Consider the following 17,484-nt stretch of genomic DNA (forward strand, 5'->3'; position numbering starts at 1 on the left):
TAATGAAAATGATGGTTAAAATGGGTGACAATTTACATTTATAAAATCGTTGCTGTATTTCTTAAATGACAAGAAGTTACCCATTTTGTAAAGCAAAAAAAATTATCCTGTAAAGAAACTTCTAAAAAAAAAAAAGAAAAACCCTAACAATTGTGAATTTGGATTCTGAAGGTTAAGTTTGAGCACAGTTTATTAAAATCAAGCCTGGAAGAAGTTTAGAAGAAATGAAAAGCTGCTCTGGACAGATATAAGTATGTGTGTGTAATCCAGGGCTCTGGAAAACTGGGCACCAGAAAGATGTTTAGCCAATAAATCATGGTTACAAAAAATAGGCATATTAGAATAAGTTACAATCTAGTGGGCTACATAAATATTCTACCAGACTTCTAGAATTCAGAAAAGTTAAACTTTAGAATAACACTTTTAATACACTCAAATTTCACCTTTTATAGTTCAAATTGATGTGAAAGTTTTCTTTCAAAAGTGTATTGTGTGTAATTATGTTGTATTGAGCTTTCTATATAAATACCAACTAAATTCAACACTATCTTATTTATCTGGCTCTTACACAGACAGATCTCCAGTTTGGTTGTGTGAATTTAGTATATAAGTAAACCTATTTTCTTAGAAGTGAGACCAATAGATAAGGGGAAAATTCCATTAGGGAAAAACCACCCGAAATCTTAGCTGAATGACCTAAAAATAAAAATTGCATCCACTTTCTATGAAATGAAAACCACAAGATTTGATAAATTTGTCCTTTATGGAGGACAACCTATTGTATCTAAAAGCGTGTTTTGTTCATATAAGACACAAAAACAATTTCAAACAGGCTGTGCAAGGCAGCCAGGGCAAGACAAGATCCCACTGTGCAAACCTGAATCCATGCAGACAACTCCAGGATTATTTGTTTCGCCTTGGCATCGCAGAGAATGAAAGCCACTAATTGTCCATAATCATCACTATGCATTCCACATCAAAAATGTCCATTAGACTCAGCACCACATGCGCCTTGCTCTCTAACTTCTGCTGGGTTTCCTGAGTGCGGAAGCGATGTGCCTGTCCCACTCTGTGCCAAACGAGGCGCCTGCACACGTTATAAAACAGGCCTCCAGCATAGTCCCTTCAAAGCGGATTTGTCTTCCTCCATTCTGCAGAGGAATACACTAAAGGCAAGAAATATTGAGCACCTCATCCAAAGTCATTCAAATAATAACTGAATGCTTGCTATCATATGAAGTTATAATAAATAAGCAAAAAAAAAAAAGAGAGACTGAATTCTTAGCTTTCTTTCTTCCAATGAAAAGGACTGGGAATGACGAAATAATATGTGAAAATACTTCACTTCGTCGTCTCTTTCCAAGTCTTGCTATATAACCCAAGCTGGCCTTGAACTTGCAATCAATCTACCATCTGTACCTTTTAGAATATATTGTTGGCTTTTGGAGCACAAAGATTTTTGTATGCTCCTCTTTCATTTTCTCCCCAGGGAACAATCCTTCTTGTTAGTAATTTAGTAGATATTGCTTATATTTTTCCTCATTCATATTATTAGATGTAACGTAAAGAACCATGAATATGTCTGCCATTTTTCATTTAGCAACATAAAGTGGTATGTATACAAATACTGCATCATATGGTGCTGGCTTTTCTCCATACCGCTTTCTTCACACAATGTTATTAGGGTCAAAAACCTCCAAGATAACTAATACAACCATTTACTGATGATATTATTGTTTGAACAACATTTTCTTATATAGTAATTATCCATGTAGAAGACACAGTTTTCCTTGCTAGTGTTTTTTATTTCTTTGCAAGAGATGTCTATTTCTATGAAAGAGACCACTGGGAATCACTGGAAATGCACATGGCATTAAGTTTAAGATGTATTCCATATTGTTATCCAAGAAGTACGAAACCGTTCATGTCATCAACTGTAAGTCACCAAGATGCTCTCATCGCTGTATTCCTGGCATCAAAAGCTCTTTTAATCATTACTGTGTTGTGGCAGTAAATTTCTATGTCATTGCTACTTTGGGGTGTATGCTCTTGATAGTAGGCAATCTAGGCCAAGTAACAAGTTTTTGGGCCACATTGACTTAGCTATTGTTCATTCAATATCAAATTTTTTATCTTATAAGTATGTTATATCCATGTCTATATTATTATGGATAGGATTAATTTATTCAATGAAATGTGTGTTTTAAAATTCTAATATTTATTTACTAATTGGTGAAAGATATCTGGCAGAAGGTTTTGTTCAATAAAATAAATCTATCTTATATACACTTCTGTATCATGTGCCTTGATTAAAATGTGTCTCCTAGCTGGGTGTGGTAAAACACTTTTAATCCCAGCACTCAGGAGGCAAAGACAGGTGATCTCTGTGAGTTCAAGGCTAGCCTGGCCTACATAGTAAGTTCAAGGAACACAGAGAAACCCTGTCTCAAAAAAAAAAAAAAAAAAACAAACAAACAAAAAAATTAGTTTTCCACACTGCATATTTTTATCAAGATAGATTTAAGAATTTTGTGCTCATTTTTGTTATTTGACTCTTTGTCTCAGATATATAGAAATGTTACTTGGCTCTTTATCCCAAAAATGTAAAAAAATGTATAGGACACAGGATTTTTTACTTTCTAGACAGATGGTAATTTATTGGCATCATTTGTTAAATCAACACCCTCTTACCAAATTCAAATATTAACTTTCTTATGTATAAAATTCATAAGCATACTGGTGGCATAATGTGGAAGGATGTTTTCCTCTAAAATGTGATATCCTAGGAACTGAGCAAGCTTTAAAAACAAGAAAAAAAGAAGACCTATCACAAGAAGAAAGACCTACAGAGTCAACTAACCTGGGCCTTTGGGGGACCAGAGACTGAACCACAATCCAAAGATCATGCAGGGGCTGGACCTAGGCCCTCTACAGGTTTGTAGCAAATATGCAACTTGGTCTTCATGTGGGTCCCCTAAGTACTTGAGCACGGCCTGTCTCTGTCCTTGTTCAGTGCCTTTGGATCCCCTTCCTCTAACTGGACTGCCATGCTGGGCCTCAAAGGGAAAGGATATGCTTTCCTTTCCTAGTCCTGCTGGGACTGGATGTCCCAAGGTGGGGTGAGAAGAAGGATAGGGGATAATAGGAGGATGGGACTGTAAGGATGGGCCGGAAGAAAGGAGGGAGCGTGCTGTGATCAGGATGTAAAGTGAACAAATAAATTAACTAATGAGGAAAAAAGAAAAACTGTCTCAGTTTTCTCCCATCTGCCTCTCTGAAGCAGGCAAAAAGGATTAGGGAGACCGTTCTCTGAATATCTTCTGCTAAGATCTTCATGTAACAAGTGTCCTGCCCTATAGCATATACCATATACTTTCATCACTCAGAAATCCAATGATGTCCTTTGAAGTAGTTCCTTGTCTATTACCCTGTCCGGAAACATGCCATACTCCCCTTTGTTCAAATATTCTTCATAAAACCTAAGCAACATTAATTTTTTTTAAAAAGAGGACATATATTTGAAAGAGCAAGGAGGGCATATAGGAAGCTTGGAGGGAGGAAAGGGAAGGAAAAATCTTGTCATTATAATGTCAAAAAAAGTTTAAGACATGTAAAAAATTATCTTTCCCCTTTTGGATATTTAATTGGCAGACTCTGTTGCTGTATAAAATTTACATTAATGCATTTGTCTTCTTTTCCTTGTTAATGTATATTTTATTACAAGTTCTCAAAATATGTCTAGCCACAGGTGTGGAAAGAACCCTCCTTCCCCCACTGGCATCATTTTCTGGAAACCTTCCTCTTCTGGTATAGACTTTCATCTCATCTAAGAAACACAACAAACATGCCTTTACATCTTGACCATTAAAACTATTAGCCATACTTTTTAAATCATGATAGTGCCTCAGATTTCATTTTATAATATTTTCAAACAACCAAGGGAAGTGTAACCATCTCTATGACAAGATACACCTGATTTATTCAGATAGTAATGCAAAATACCTGTCATACCTACAGTAGGGGAAGTGAAAAATGGCATTTTCTTCTGTCTTGGTCCCTTTTCTCTTGTAAAACAAGGAAACTGTTCCCAGTTGGTCACTCAGGCGCTCCATCCCTGTGTTATCACACAGCTAGCCAGAAAAGGGGTTCACTGCTGGGGATATTGAACAAGGCCTTACCAGAAAGTTTTCAATAGCTCAAGGGAAAGATTATTAGGTTCCCCAAAGACGTGTAACTATCTGTAGAAGGAACTTAATGTTTGGGGGGGTGTTTGTACTTGGATTTGAGAATCCTTAATCAAAATGTTTCTCTAGAGTAACAAATCCATTATTGCATTTATCAGCTCTAAGCCGAACTGTAAGTATTTGCACGCAGGTGGCCTTCTCATAGTAACAGACAGGAGGTTTTCAGAAACTCCTAGCACAGGTTTGTTTCAGCTAGTGGTGCTCTGTGTGTTTCACTGAGCACACAGTACAATCAAAATAATTGCTTCATGATGGAATGGCATTTCTTTACATAGCCTTGTAGAGAACTGGGGTTGGAAATTTTTGTTGTTATAACACTATGATATATCCATAACTGAACTCAGACACTTTAAATGGAAAGTGTACCTTTTATTTAAAAAAACACTGGTGTTCCCCCTAACCATGTGTCTGCTCTAACATTTGCTATCAAGTATTGGAAATTTCTCAGAATAGAATTCATGTCAACCCAAGAGAAGAAAATAAAATATCACACACACACACACACACACACACATTGTTATTTGTTTAACATTTTTTTATTGAGGTTAACATTTGTTGCTGAAAAATACATTGTATATTACAGTTAAGTTAAATGCTGAATATATGGTACATATGCTACACACCAATTTGCCACTGCAAAGTTGAATATATAGATCCAGTTGAATAGTATAGATCCAGCCAGTGTAACAGGCTCCATTTCACTGCTATAAAATTTAATCTAATATGTTTTGATACGGGAGATGAGCATCTGAGTCTGGTCCCTGATGTCAGTCTCCCAGGATGCAAACCTGGCCCCTAATTGCTATCTCTATGACTTTATCCTCTACTATCTACTTCACTGTACCTACATCTTCTCATTTGCAGAACTGGAAGCTACCTACTTAACAGGTTATTCTGGGGATTAAATTAAATAAGAATGTGGAAAGCTTTGCCATTTTAATTAAAAAAGAAACAAAGCCCTGTTTAACCTACCAAGAGACTACAGATTATTTTAAATAGAAACACTTTGCGTTTGCTTAAAATAAATTAAAGAGCAGAATACTTTGGTTCTTCTGTATTCATTAAAGCAGGTGAGATGAACAACACTAAACCGATCTTTGATGAGGAATAATACAATCTTTATTTTAAAAGATGGACTGTCTTACTTAAACCATCTGTGATTACACAGACTGCTTTCTTGTTACAAAAGTGCAAAGCTCGGAACAGGCTGGAGCCTCACTATTTAGGAATCTCTGCATCTCCACCTGTATTCCTTCCAGAGATGTAGAAGGAAGGAAGCAAGGACAGACAAAAAGAAAATGATAGGTGAGCAGCATAGCAGAAGTAAATGCAGCATATGAGGAAAGCTTGTGGGACAAGCAAAAAAACGAAATTAATGTCATTATGAGTTCATAGTGATATATGCACATGAACTGTGCAGGCTCAGTCCAGGCATAGCTCCAACTTGGAGAGGGGAAGGGTTCAAAGCCCCACCTCTAGCTAAGTGGCTATTAGCTGTTGATAGCTTCTGGAAGAGGGAACATACTTTTTTTTCTAAAACAGGCAGCCCCTAAGCGGGACTCCATTTGGGACACACATCCAAGAATTTATAAACAGCACAAACTATCTTTCATGATTTTTTTAAAGGGGGATGCAGGTAGGATTTGGGTCAGTGGTAGAGTGCTTGCTTAGCATAATAAGGCCTTGAGTTTCATTCCTTTTTTTTTTTTTTTTTTTGCTTTGACCATGATATGTTTTTTCTTTCCTTTTTTTTTATTCGATACATTTTTAATTTACATTTCAAATGATTTCCCCTTTTCTGGCCCCCAACTCCCTGAAAGTCCCATAAGCCCCCTTCCCTCCCCCAGTTCTCCCACCCACCCCTTCCCACTTCCATGTTCTGGTTTTGCCCTGCTACACTGAGTCTTTCCAGAACCAGGGGCCACTCCTCTGTTCTTCTTGTACCTCCTTTGATGTGTGGATTATGTTTTGGGTATTCCAGTTTTCTAGGTTAATATCCACTTATTAGTGAGTGCATACCATGATTCATCTTTTGAGACTGGGTTACCTCACTTAGTATGATGTTCTCCAGCTCCAAGATGAGTAAATAAAAAAGAAACTGGGATAAAAAGAGGACACAAAGTTGGACGTGTAGACAAATAGGGTTGGAGGAGCTGGGAGGCGCCTAATGTGATCAAAATGCATTGTGTGAAATTCTTAAGAAACTAAGGAAAAAGTTGGTAATGCACACCCATATGAGAATCGTATTTTAGAGGACTTATTCCTGGTGAGTGTGGAAAACTTAAATTTTGAAAAGATTGTTGTTCTATTTTGTTTTTGGAAGTAAACTAAATACACTCTTCTAGTATACTGCATTTTCTCAACCTCTGGAAACATTTTTGAATGCATGGTGCATTCAACCCATTAATGTTTGGAAATACGATGAGTGGTTCAGATTCTGATTTTCATACTCAGCTAGCCTAACTGTAAGATACTCTTGCCTTATAGGGACATCTGCTGGCAGGTAACTAAAAGGTCTGGGAGAACAGGATACAGGCCTCGCAGCCTGGGCAGAATTCTGCAGCCCCACACATATCTGCTCCACACTGCTCATGGCTGCCAAAATTCTACATATTACATCAGTTTACGGTCCAGTGTTTCTTGGATCAATGATAATTAGTTTTGGCTAATTATTATCACTCATTGTAAAAGTGAATTCTTTATAATAAAAATACTGAAACCATTAGCACTTTTTCTGCTAATGTTAGCCATCAAAAAGGGAATTAAAATAACTGATTCTCTTTGGTTGGTTGGTTCAACAAGAATCACCTTCAGATTCTGTTTTCTGAGAAATAGTGCTGGATTAAGTCAGATATTATCATCTTAGAATTAAACTGCCCATCAAAGCTAATGTTACCCACAATGCAACAAACAGCTTGTTCACGCCACTTCTTTAAGCATACCATACATTAGTGGGTTAATATCATCAAAAATTATCACCATGGTCTTTTGCCTCCTGTTATTTATACATGTAACTTTTGGGGAAAGTTTTCAATTAGCAATCAAATCACGCCTCCGATAAACCTCACTGGCTATGATACTGCCACTGATCAAAGGTTATGCATGTAACTTTTAAGATCATAGAAGTCTCCCATCAGCTAAGGCATCACCTGCCCATAGACATGATGTAATCATTAACTAATACAACTAAATAATAGCAGGGCACATTTTCACAGGTTAGTGTGCATCTTGTTAAGAATTGAAAGTTCAAGAATAAGAAAACCAGTACTCACAAGATCCACATGCCAATGGAAAATACACTCAGTCAGGATTGTTATCATGTCGTCCTTCTTCTTCTTAACTGTTGCACCACATACAAGGACCATGAAATTCAGAATATACTGATGTTCTAAATGAGTTCAACTCATTTTCCTGAATTTGTCAAATTGTTAAGTCAAAACAACAAAAAACCTACATTGACTTTCCTAGTTTCAACATGGTACAATTACCTACCAATCTTGTTGCTTCCTTATAAATAAGGGAGAAAAGGCTGATAGGGTGCCTGTCAGGTGTGAAAAGAATAGGTAAACCTATGTCAAGAGAGAAAAATTAAGCCAGGTGGTGGCGGCACACACCTTTAATCCCAACACTTGGAAGGCAGAGGCAGGCAGATTTCTGAGTTTGAGGCCAGCCTGGTCTACAGAGTAAGTTCCAGGTCAGGCAGGACTACACAGAGAAACCCTGTCTTGAAAAATGAGAGAGAGAGAGAGAGAGAGAGAGAGAGAGAGAGAGAGAGAGAGAGAGAGAGAGAGAGAAATTAGAATTTTTCTTTTTTTTAATATTTTTATTTTCTATATTCTTTGTTTACATTCCAAATGATTTCCCCTTTCCCGGATCCCCCCTCCCCATATGTCCCATAAACCTTCTTCTCTCCGTCCCTTCTCCAATCACCTCCCTCCTTTTTCTCTGTCCTTATATTCCCTTCCCATGCTAGATCAATCCTTTCCAGGATCAGGACCCTCTCCATACTTCTTCATGGGAGTCATTTGTTATGCAATTTGTGCCTTGGGTATTCAGGACTTCTGGGCTAATTAATACCCACTTATCAGAGATTGCATTCCATGTGTATTCTTTTGTGATTGGGTTACCTCACTTAGGATGATATTTTCCAAATCAAACCATTTGCCTAAAAATTTTGTGAATTCATTGTTTCTAATTGCTGAGTAGTATTTCATTGTGTAAATATACCACATTTTCTGTATCCATTCCTCCTTTGAGGGGCATCTGGGTTCTTTCCAGCTTCTAGCTATTATAAATAAGGCTGCTATGAACATAATGGAGCATGTGTCTTTATTGCATGCTGGGGAATCCTTTGGGTATATGCCCAGGAGAGGTATAGCAGGGTCCTCTGGAAGTCTCATGTCCAGTTTTCTGAGGAACCTCCAGACTGATTTCCACAATGGTTGTACCATCTTACAGCCCCACCAGCAGTGGAGGAGTGTTCCTCTTTCTCCGCATCCTCACCAACACCTGCTGTCTCCTGAGTTTTTGGCCTTAGCCATTCTGACTAGTGTAAGGTGAAATCTCAGGGTTGTTTTGATCTGCATTTCCCTAATGACTAATGATGTTGAGCACTTCTTAAGGGGCCTCTCGGCCATCCGAATTTCTTCAGGTGAAAATTCTTTGTTAAGATCTGTACCCCATTTTTTTAATAGGGTTATTTGGTTCCCTGGGGTCTAACTTCTTGAGTTCTTTGTATATATTGGATATTAGCCCTCTATCAGATGTGGGGTTGGTGAATATCCTTTTCCAATTTGATGGTTGCCGTTTTGTCCTTTTAACAGTGTCCTTTGCCTTACAGAAACTTTGTAATTTTATGAGGTCCCATTTGTCAATTCTTGATCTTAAAGCATAAGCTATTGGTGATCTGTTCAGGAACTTTTCCCCTGTGTAATCTAATTCACTAAAAATTCAAAAGCAAACCTAAATACATGCCTGAAGTGCCACCATTTCAGTACTGTCCCTAAAGAGCTTCACAACTAAATAAAAAGTTTTAGGGAGATGGATATAGTATTAAATCTATTTTGTGATTTCTTATGTAACAACTCAAAATTTATACATTGTCTTATTGTTCCTACTTTACTCAACATGTATTTCACCAAAGAAAGGAAATCTTAGCAAATTACAACTTAAAATCTGCCCTTTAGTAGATCCATGAGACATTAAAACAATCCTTCCATGTTTTTCTATAGACTGTTATCAGTCATATAATGCACCTGCAAAAGCAATTAGCTCATCACACATGAATACAATATACAGAGTGCCCACATTATTATAGTTTGAGAGCATTTTATCCTTAATTTATTATTATGATACTTTAATCAGATTTAAAAAAAAACTAGCCAGATTGTTGCAAATGAGTTTAAAATGACAGTAGGCTTCTAGAAGATGCTCAAGAGCTTGCTTATAAAACATCAGGAACCAATTACAATATAATAAAAGCAGTACAGAAGTTCAGATCTTTGCTTTCAGAAATTTGGAAATAGAATGATAAATTTCATTTTAAAATGACTGGATTTTCCATGAAAAAATAAATGAGCCATTATTTGCCATACACTCTTACGAGATGTAAAAGAAAAACATGTTAATAGCAGATGATATAACATAATCTATACATTAAAGAATGGTGCTACAAAACATACATATACACACACAGGAAAATTGTAGGAAAAGTTTAAACTGTTTACTTTTCTAGTTCAACACAAATTCTTTTAGCTAATTATCATGAGATATTGCCTAGAAATTAACCAGTCATGTTGTGTTTCTATCTCCAGACTTACAATTAGTAACGCTATTAATGTGGTTCCTGTACTTTGCATTACTAATTATACTGCTATGAACTAATGGTGATAAAAATAGCAATACCCATCAACTACCAATTAATGCTTAATGAGAGCATATAAACCTTGGCATTGTAATGCATTTAAAAATTGTTGTGGCTCATGTTCCTTTTGTAATTGTGCAAAAATGGGTAAAACCAGTAACCACTATGATTGAAAGCGTAAAAACATAGTGATCACAGCATTGAAAGAAAATCAGAAAAATGAAGGATATATATATCCTCTGAGAGAGAGAGAGAGAGAGAGAGAGAGAGAGAGAGAGACAGAGATGATATAGGTATCTGATTTTGTTAAGTCAATACAAAATCTAAAGACACGCTAGAAAACCAACTCAATTGTCATACACTCTTTCTGAAGGAGTTTCTTCAACAGGGAAGACAGATTTTAATATGAGCAAACAGTGTAAGTGGGCAACAAATTGTGAAGAACTATGTATCTGGTCTCTTCTATGGACCCATATAACATTCATTAAAATTATTTACAGTCTTCTTAGGGTTCTCCAATTAAGTATACTCTCTCAACTGTCACGACTTTTGGAAGCATTAGCTTTTTTCTCTCATATCCTTGTACACGAGTTAAAAGTAAATGTGGTGGTACACCTTTCCTTCCTGTCAATTTATCATTTTATAGATAAAACTACTAAGCCTAGAGAAGACTAAAAAGACAGGAAGACACACTGGGTTTAATCACTGCATTTTAAAGTATACCTTTATTTAAGGGAAGAAAATATAAACTATAGCATCTGTTCTAGATTAAGGATATGCATTATAGCCCATAAAATAAGGATATGCATTATAGCCCAAAGTTGTTCTCAACAAAGGGTCCAAGCCGTCCCGGGTGGATTACAGCCATCCTCCCTCTCCGAGGCTCTCCTTAATCACACGTAGATCAGGATCTTCCTACAGGTTTGACCAATTCATTAGATTTGCAGAATTAAGTTCCAGGCAGCCATATGACAAGAACAGATCATAGTAGAGCAATTTTTTTCCTGAACCCGGGTCATCAGTCGGAAGGATAGGAGGGTGAGAGGCTAGCCTCAGCTCAAAGGCTCCTTTATTCACAGACAGGTACAGTGTGTGAGACTATGTTAGCCATCACTCGGTACACAGCCTAAGTTCGCCAATGCTATATGGAACACCAATCTTCGAGGTTGCTTAACAGAAGGCAGGTGTAAATTTCTTATACTGTACCTCAAAACTACAAAGGTGAATGTTCAAACCCGCAAAACCAGATGTACAGGTGTTCTTTAGTTTCTAGAACGTGGCACAATAATAATTTGTGGTCTGCTCTACTGGGCAAGCAGTAGCAACAGTCAAACTCCAAGGAGGAACAGGGCATAGACATCATATCTCAAGGAGTAGACTACAAAAGCATTTGGGTGCTACATTTAAAACTGTGGCATGCACAACAAAATGTTCTTCAGTATTTGGCTTCTATGAACTTTCAGTTTATACTCAGCTTCTCTCCTTGCAAGTTTGCAGTTAGAGTCTGCTCAAGCAGCCCCCCATCACCCCACCCCTGCCGCTATGGTTCTTCAGAAAAGTTATTGCTTGAAAAGATTGAAAATCTGGTTGGTGGTTCATAAATAACCAAAATTATTGAAAACTGTAATTTATGTAAATTATTTTCTAGAGTAAGAACTGGGAAGTATGAGGATCATATGCTCAATTGATTTATGAAGGAGGGAATTTTTTATTACTATTATTTTCTTACAGTTCAGACGTTGTTCCCCCTCCTGGTCCACTCTTCCATACTTCTTCATCCCATTTCTCCTAGCCCCTGTCTCCAAGAGGATGTTCTCCCCTCCAACCAGACCAGACCTTCCCACTCCCTGGGGCCTCAAGGTTAGGTACATCTATTCCCACTGAGGCCAGATCAGGCAGTCTTCTGCTGTATATGTGTCAGAGACCTCGTACCAGCTAGTGTATGCTGTCTGGTTGGTGGCTCAGTGTCTGAGAGATTTCAGGGGTCCAGGTTAGTTGAGACTGTCTTGTTGTATTCCGTAGCTGCCTGCAGCTTCTAAGAACTGGGTTGCTGGAACAGAAGCTTAGAGATAGATGGGGAAGGGGCGAAAAGAACGAGGCCAGGACGAGTTTACTGATGGAGGCCCCAACTTTAATGGCGGGTCAGACCTTTTAACACTTTGGGCAAGCCCCTCCCCCCAGACTCCGGGCTGAGTTCTGGGGAAGTCGTCTGGTCTGGCGGTCCTTGGCTCTACTGCTCAGGCAGCTGGGTAGGTCGCCTACTTAATTCAGGAATTCGTAGACCTGGAGGAACAATGAACTTAATTTCACTCAGAGCTTCTCCACCCTAGGTGGAGCAGGATCAGTCTGCTCTCAAGTAGGCTAGGAGAAATTCACCTTGACCAATGTCAAGTACACTCTTAGCACTCCACCCTAGGATAAAAATTCCTGTTGTAACCTACTTCCCAAATATGCCCTAACATCAGATTCCTGCCCGAAGCCAGAAATTGTCCTTGGCTAATGTCAAATTCGTACTATGTGGCATGATACCCCAATATGGCTCTGTATACTGTCTTCCTATGGGGTCGCCCTCATCCTCCTCAGCTTCTTCAAGACTTTCCCTAATTCAACCACAGAAGTCCCCGGCTTCTGCCCATTGGTCGGGTGTGCATCTGTCTCAGTCAGTTGATCACTGGGCCTCTCAGAGGACAGGCATCTAGGTTTCTGTCTATAAGCACACCATAGCTTTTGTAATAGGATCAGGCCTTGGAGTCTCCAGGAGAGAAGTTTTCCAACAAGTCTCAAATAATAAGAAAGATGCGTGCTGTAGCAATGACTGTTGAAAGGATCTAAGAAGAGTTGGTGATGGTACATAACCCAAAACATTGGTTCTATCATAAATGATGCTAAAACAATAGAAATACAAAACACATATTTTTTTACCTAGTTACAATTAAAGATTAAAAGCTTTAGTTGTATTTCTCAAAACTTTATAGCACTATTTTTTTTTTTTACAATTGGGAACAAAGACCTTATAATTTCAATGGAACAAGAACATAGTTGTTCCATTACTGTCAGCTATATCTAAATTACTGTAAAAAAATGGCTTTCACTAAAAGATATAAGAAAACTAAGTTGATTGTCTTTTATATTTAAAAATGACTTAGTTTGCTTTGGGTTTTATTGTTAACAAACTAAACCTAGTATGACTTAAGAAGCTAATATCTAATCAAACACCATTAAATGCAAGCATGATGAATAAACATTGAATGCCGATCTCTTCTTACACAGGGAATTTGAAAAATAAGTTTTTTAGTGACTTTCACCAATTAACACCTTTACAAAGGATCCTTTACTTATCATCTTGATGTAACTGGGATTTTTCTGAGGGTGGCAAGGGCATCCTCATTGACTTTCAGGACTTAGACCAATAAACTAAGACTTCCTCCCTTTTTATCCACACTTTTTTAATGTATCTTCACCTCTTGTTAGTGAACTAGTGAGCTGGCCTACCCAGGCTAAAAGCAGCAATTCTTAGACCAGGCCATGGAGGCTTATGATCCTTCTAGTGTTTCTCTGTCTTTTTTTTTTTAATTTTTCTTAAACTTAAATGTGAAACACTCATGGTTTTTAGACAATCAGTATACTTTTATGTATCGACAATTACTATGAAATCTAATAAATGTGTGCATCCAACACCAAATGGAACATTCAAATCTTGAAAATGGGAGGAAAAACATATTTATATAAACAAACAAATAAAAACTTGAGAGAAACTTTTATGAAGGCAAGAATTAAGATCTATGAAAACAAATGAAGAAGCTATAAAAGTTTCTTAAAGAACCTGACTCTTGGCTGGAGAGATGGCTCAAAGGTTAAGAGCACCGACTGCTCTTCCAGAGGTCCTGAGTTCAATTCCCAGCAACCACATGGTGGCTCACAACCATCTGTAATGGGATTGGATGCACTCTTCTGGTATGTCTGAAGACAGCTACAGTGTACCCATATACAAATAAATAAATAAATAAATATTCAAAAAAAAAAGAACCTGACTTTCTTGATAAGGTTTTATCATTTAAAAGATAAATTATATATTTATATACATATATGCATATATAGATAGTATTTGTTAGAAGATGGATCAAGAATAGATGATAAATAGAAAGATAATGGTACCCACTCACTCAGAGGAGAAGAGGGTGGGGGATGGGTGAAGGATTGTGAGAGGGGATGACCAGGAGAGGGGCAGTGAGCAGGATGTAAAGTGAATAAATAAAAATTAAATAAATTTTAAAAGAAAAAATAATTGCTTCAGTATTAATATTACTGGTGGAATATGGCTTCACAAAATCATTTTATGAACTGACTTATCATCAGAATTTCCAAAAGAAACATACATATCATTGACAGAACAGCATCACTTATTGTTCTGAAGAAAAAATATTACCAATGTATGAAGATATATGGATATATGGAAATAGATGCCTGTCACAGTTTTACTTGTGTGTCACACCTATTATTTTGGGCAATAGCAGCAAAGGGTGTTGCACCCTTTGTAAGAGCATGGTCTGAAGAACCACCCCAATATCTGTACAGTGGACTACTTCATAGTTATTTGAAGAAAAGTCAGAGCCAAGACTGGCAAGAGCACCCACAATAAATTCAAGCCAGGGCCATATTATGTTCTCAATTATAATCCTGTTTCCAGTTAACAAAAAAAATAAAATAAAATAAATATAAAGATGTTGATAATGTAAGTTTTTTAAATTATGAAAAGATTTTTTCAGGAGTGTGAACTACACATGAGGGGTAAGATTTTAAGAGAAGTAGATTAGGATTGATCACCTTTGAATTACTTGATGTGTTTCTCTAGGCAACCATTACTTTGTGCTTGAAATAATCAAAAAAAAAAAAAAAGCAACAAAACTAAAGTAAGAATACAGTCCTTGGATTCAGTTTTATTGGCATGTTTACTTCATACGCTGTTTGTCCAAGATCCCTCTCAGGCAGAGCCAGAATGGATGGGTTGTGCAATGGAGGTCAAGGGAGAGCAAAGGTTCCTTTGTACAATTACTAACATGTTTTAATCCATGTACTCTGTACAACAGAACACAACAGTCTTGTGATTATATATGCTCACCTTATTTGTATTATATGATGAGAAGAGGGCAGATACTCAGACTGAGGTCAGAGAATGACCTACAGTAGTTTGCTTTGCATTTCTCTGGTGGCTAGAGACATTAAGGACTTTTTTAAAATAGCTACTGGCTATTTGGGGAAGTTTTTTTTTTTTAAAGCATCTATACAATTCATGTGTCCATTTGTTGACTGGCAGTTTTATTTCCTTTCTGTCTAATTTCTTCCTATTCTAGTTTCCTCTTTGACTTGCATAACACTATGCTCTATTTCCTCTTCCTTGGAAGATCCCCTCCTGCATCCTGGTCCTTTACTAGCTACCTAACCTCTGTGGTTATCCTGATTGAAACACACTTACCTAAAGCCTAAAAGCTAACATTCACATATAAAAGAAACTTTCAATATGTGTCTTTTGACATCTGGGTTGCCTCTCAAGGATAGTTGTTTCTAGTTCCATTCATTTACTTGTAAATTTCCTTAATTTTATTTCTTATAAGTTGAATGAGATCCCATTGTCTATAATAGGCCACATTTTCATTAAAAGTGGCTCAACTCAACAGTTAATGAACACAGAGGCCATTTCCAACTTCTGGCTACTGTGAGTGGAGCAGCAGCAATGAACTTGCATGAGCAAGAGTCTCTGGAATAAGATGCAGGGACCTTGGGGGTGTTTGCTCAAGAACAGTTTAGCTAGAGCGTGTGCTCGATCGACTTTTAACTTTCTGAGGAGCATACACATTGATTTCTGTGGTAGCTGTACCGGTTTGCACTCCAGCCATCAATGAGTAAATGTCTGCATATCCCACGCCCTTACGAGCATGTACTACCATTTGTTTTATTGATCCCTGCCATGCTGACTGCTGTAAAATAAAATCTCAAAGGGATTTTAGTTTTCATTTCACTGATATCTTAAACTCTTGAACATTTTAAATGTTTCTAAGCCATTTGCATGTAATCTACGGGGAAATGTTTAACCCACTAATGAAATTATTTAATTGGCTTATTTTTTTCTTGAAGTTCAGAGGATTTTTTTCAGTTTTACACTTGATCTTAGCCAAAAGGCCAAGAAGCAATTTTTTTCAGTTTTTATATATTCCAGATATTAACCCTCTATCAAATGTACAATTAGTAAATAGTTTACAATTCTGTAGACTTCCACTTTTCTCAAAAAATGATGTCCTTGTCTATGCAGAAACTTCTTAACTACATGAAATCCTACTTAGTAATTGTTGGTCTTAATGCCTGTGCTCCTAACCCTAGTACTAACCCTAGTCCTAACCCTACTCCTAACCTTAACCCTAACCCTAACCCTAACCCTAACACTAACACTAACCCTAACCCTAACCCTAATCCTAACCCTACCCTAACCCTAACCCTAGTCCTAACCCTAACCCTAACCCTAACCCTAACCCTAGTCCTAGCCCTAACCCTAACCCTAACCCTAACCCTACCCTAACCCTAACCCTAACCCTAACCCTAACCCTAACCCTAACCCTACCCTAACCCTAACCCTAACCATGAGTCTTGTTTAGAATGTCTTTTCCTGTACCAATAAGCTTAAGCTTATTGTATTATAGACTAACATTAATATTCTATACTTTTGTACTATAGTTATTATAGATTATGTTAATATTCTTTGTGTTTAGAGTTGAGTTTTGTGTAAGATGATAGATACATATTTACTTTCATTCTTCTACATGCAAGTATCCAGTTTGGCAGAAATCTTTGTTGAAAATGCTGTCTTTTCTTCATTGTGCATTTTGGCTTCTTTATCAAATATCAGTTGTCTGTAGGTGTGTAGGGTTATGTGCCAATTTATTCCACTGACCCTTGTGTCTGCTCTTACTCTAATCCCATGCTGATTTTATTACTACAGCTCTATAAGTCAAGTTGAAATTTGAAATATTTCTAGCAGTTTATTATTTGGAATTGTTTTAGTTATTCTGGGTCTTTCATATTTTCATATGATTTTGTTTTTTTTTAACTTCTGAGAATTGTGTAGGAATTTTGATTGGGAATGCATTTAATCCATAGATCATTTTAGTAGAATGGCTATTTTTACAATATTAATCCTACCAATTCACAAGAATAGGAGAAATTTCCATCTTCTAGTGTCTTAAAGTTTTTATTACACATGGCTTTCACTTGCTTCAAGTTATATCAAGATTTTTATAGACTATTATGAAATATATCATTTCCCTGATTTCTTTTTCAGTATGTTTTTCATTTGCATGTAAGAAAGTTATTGATTTTGTGTATTAA

The 17,484-nt window shown here is 37.0% G+C and overlaps 1 pseudogene; it reads right to left on the reverse strand.

Moving 5' to 3' along the window:
• Window positions 1-7,190: 7,190 nt before the first annotated feature.
• LOC127690434 (uncharacterized) lies at window positions 7,191-7,341 on the reverse strand (annotated as a pseudogene).
• Between the last annotated feature and the right edge of the window lie 10,143 nt (window positions 7,342-17,484).

Source organism: Apodemus sylvaticus, chromosome 7 (assembly GCF_947179515.1).
Source record: "Apodemus sylvaticus chromosome 7, mApoSyl1.1, whole genome shotgun sequence".
In the NCBI taxonomy this organism is placed as follows: Eukaryota; Metazoa; Chordata; class Mammalia; order Rodentia; family Muridae; genus Apodemus; species Apodemus sylvaticus.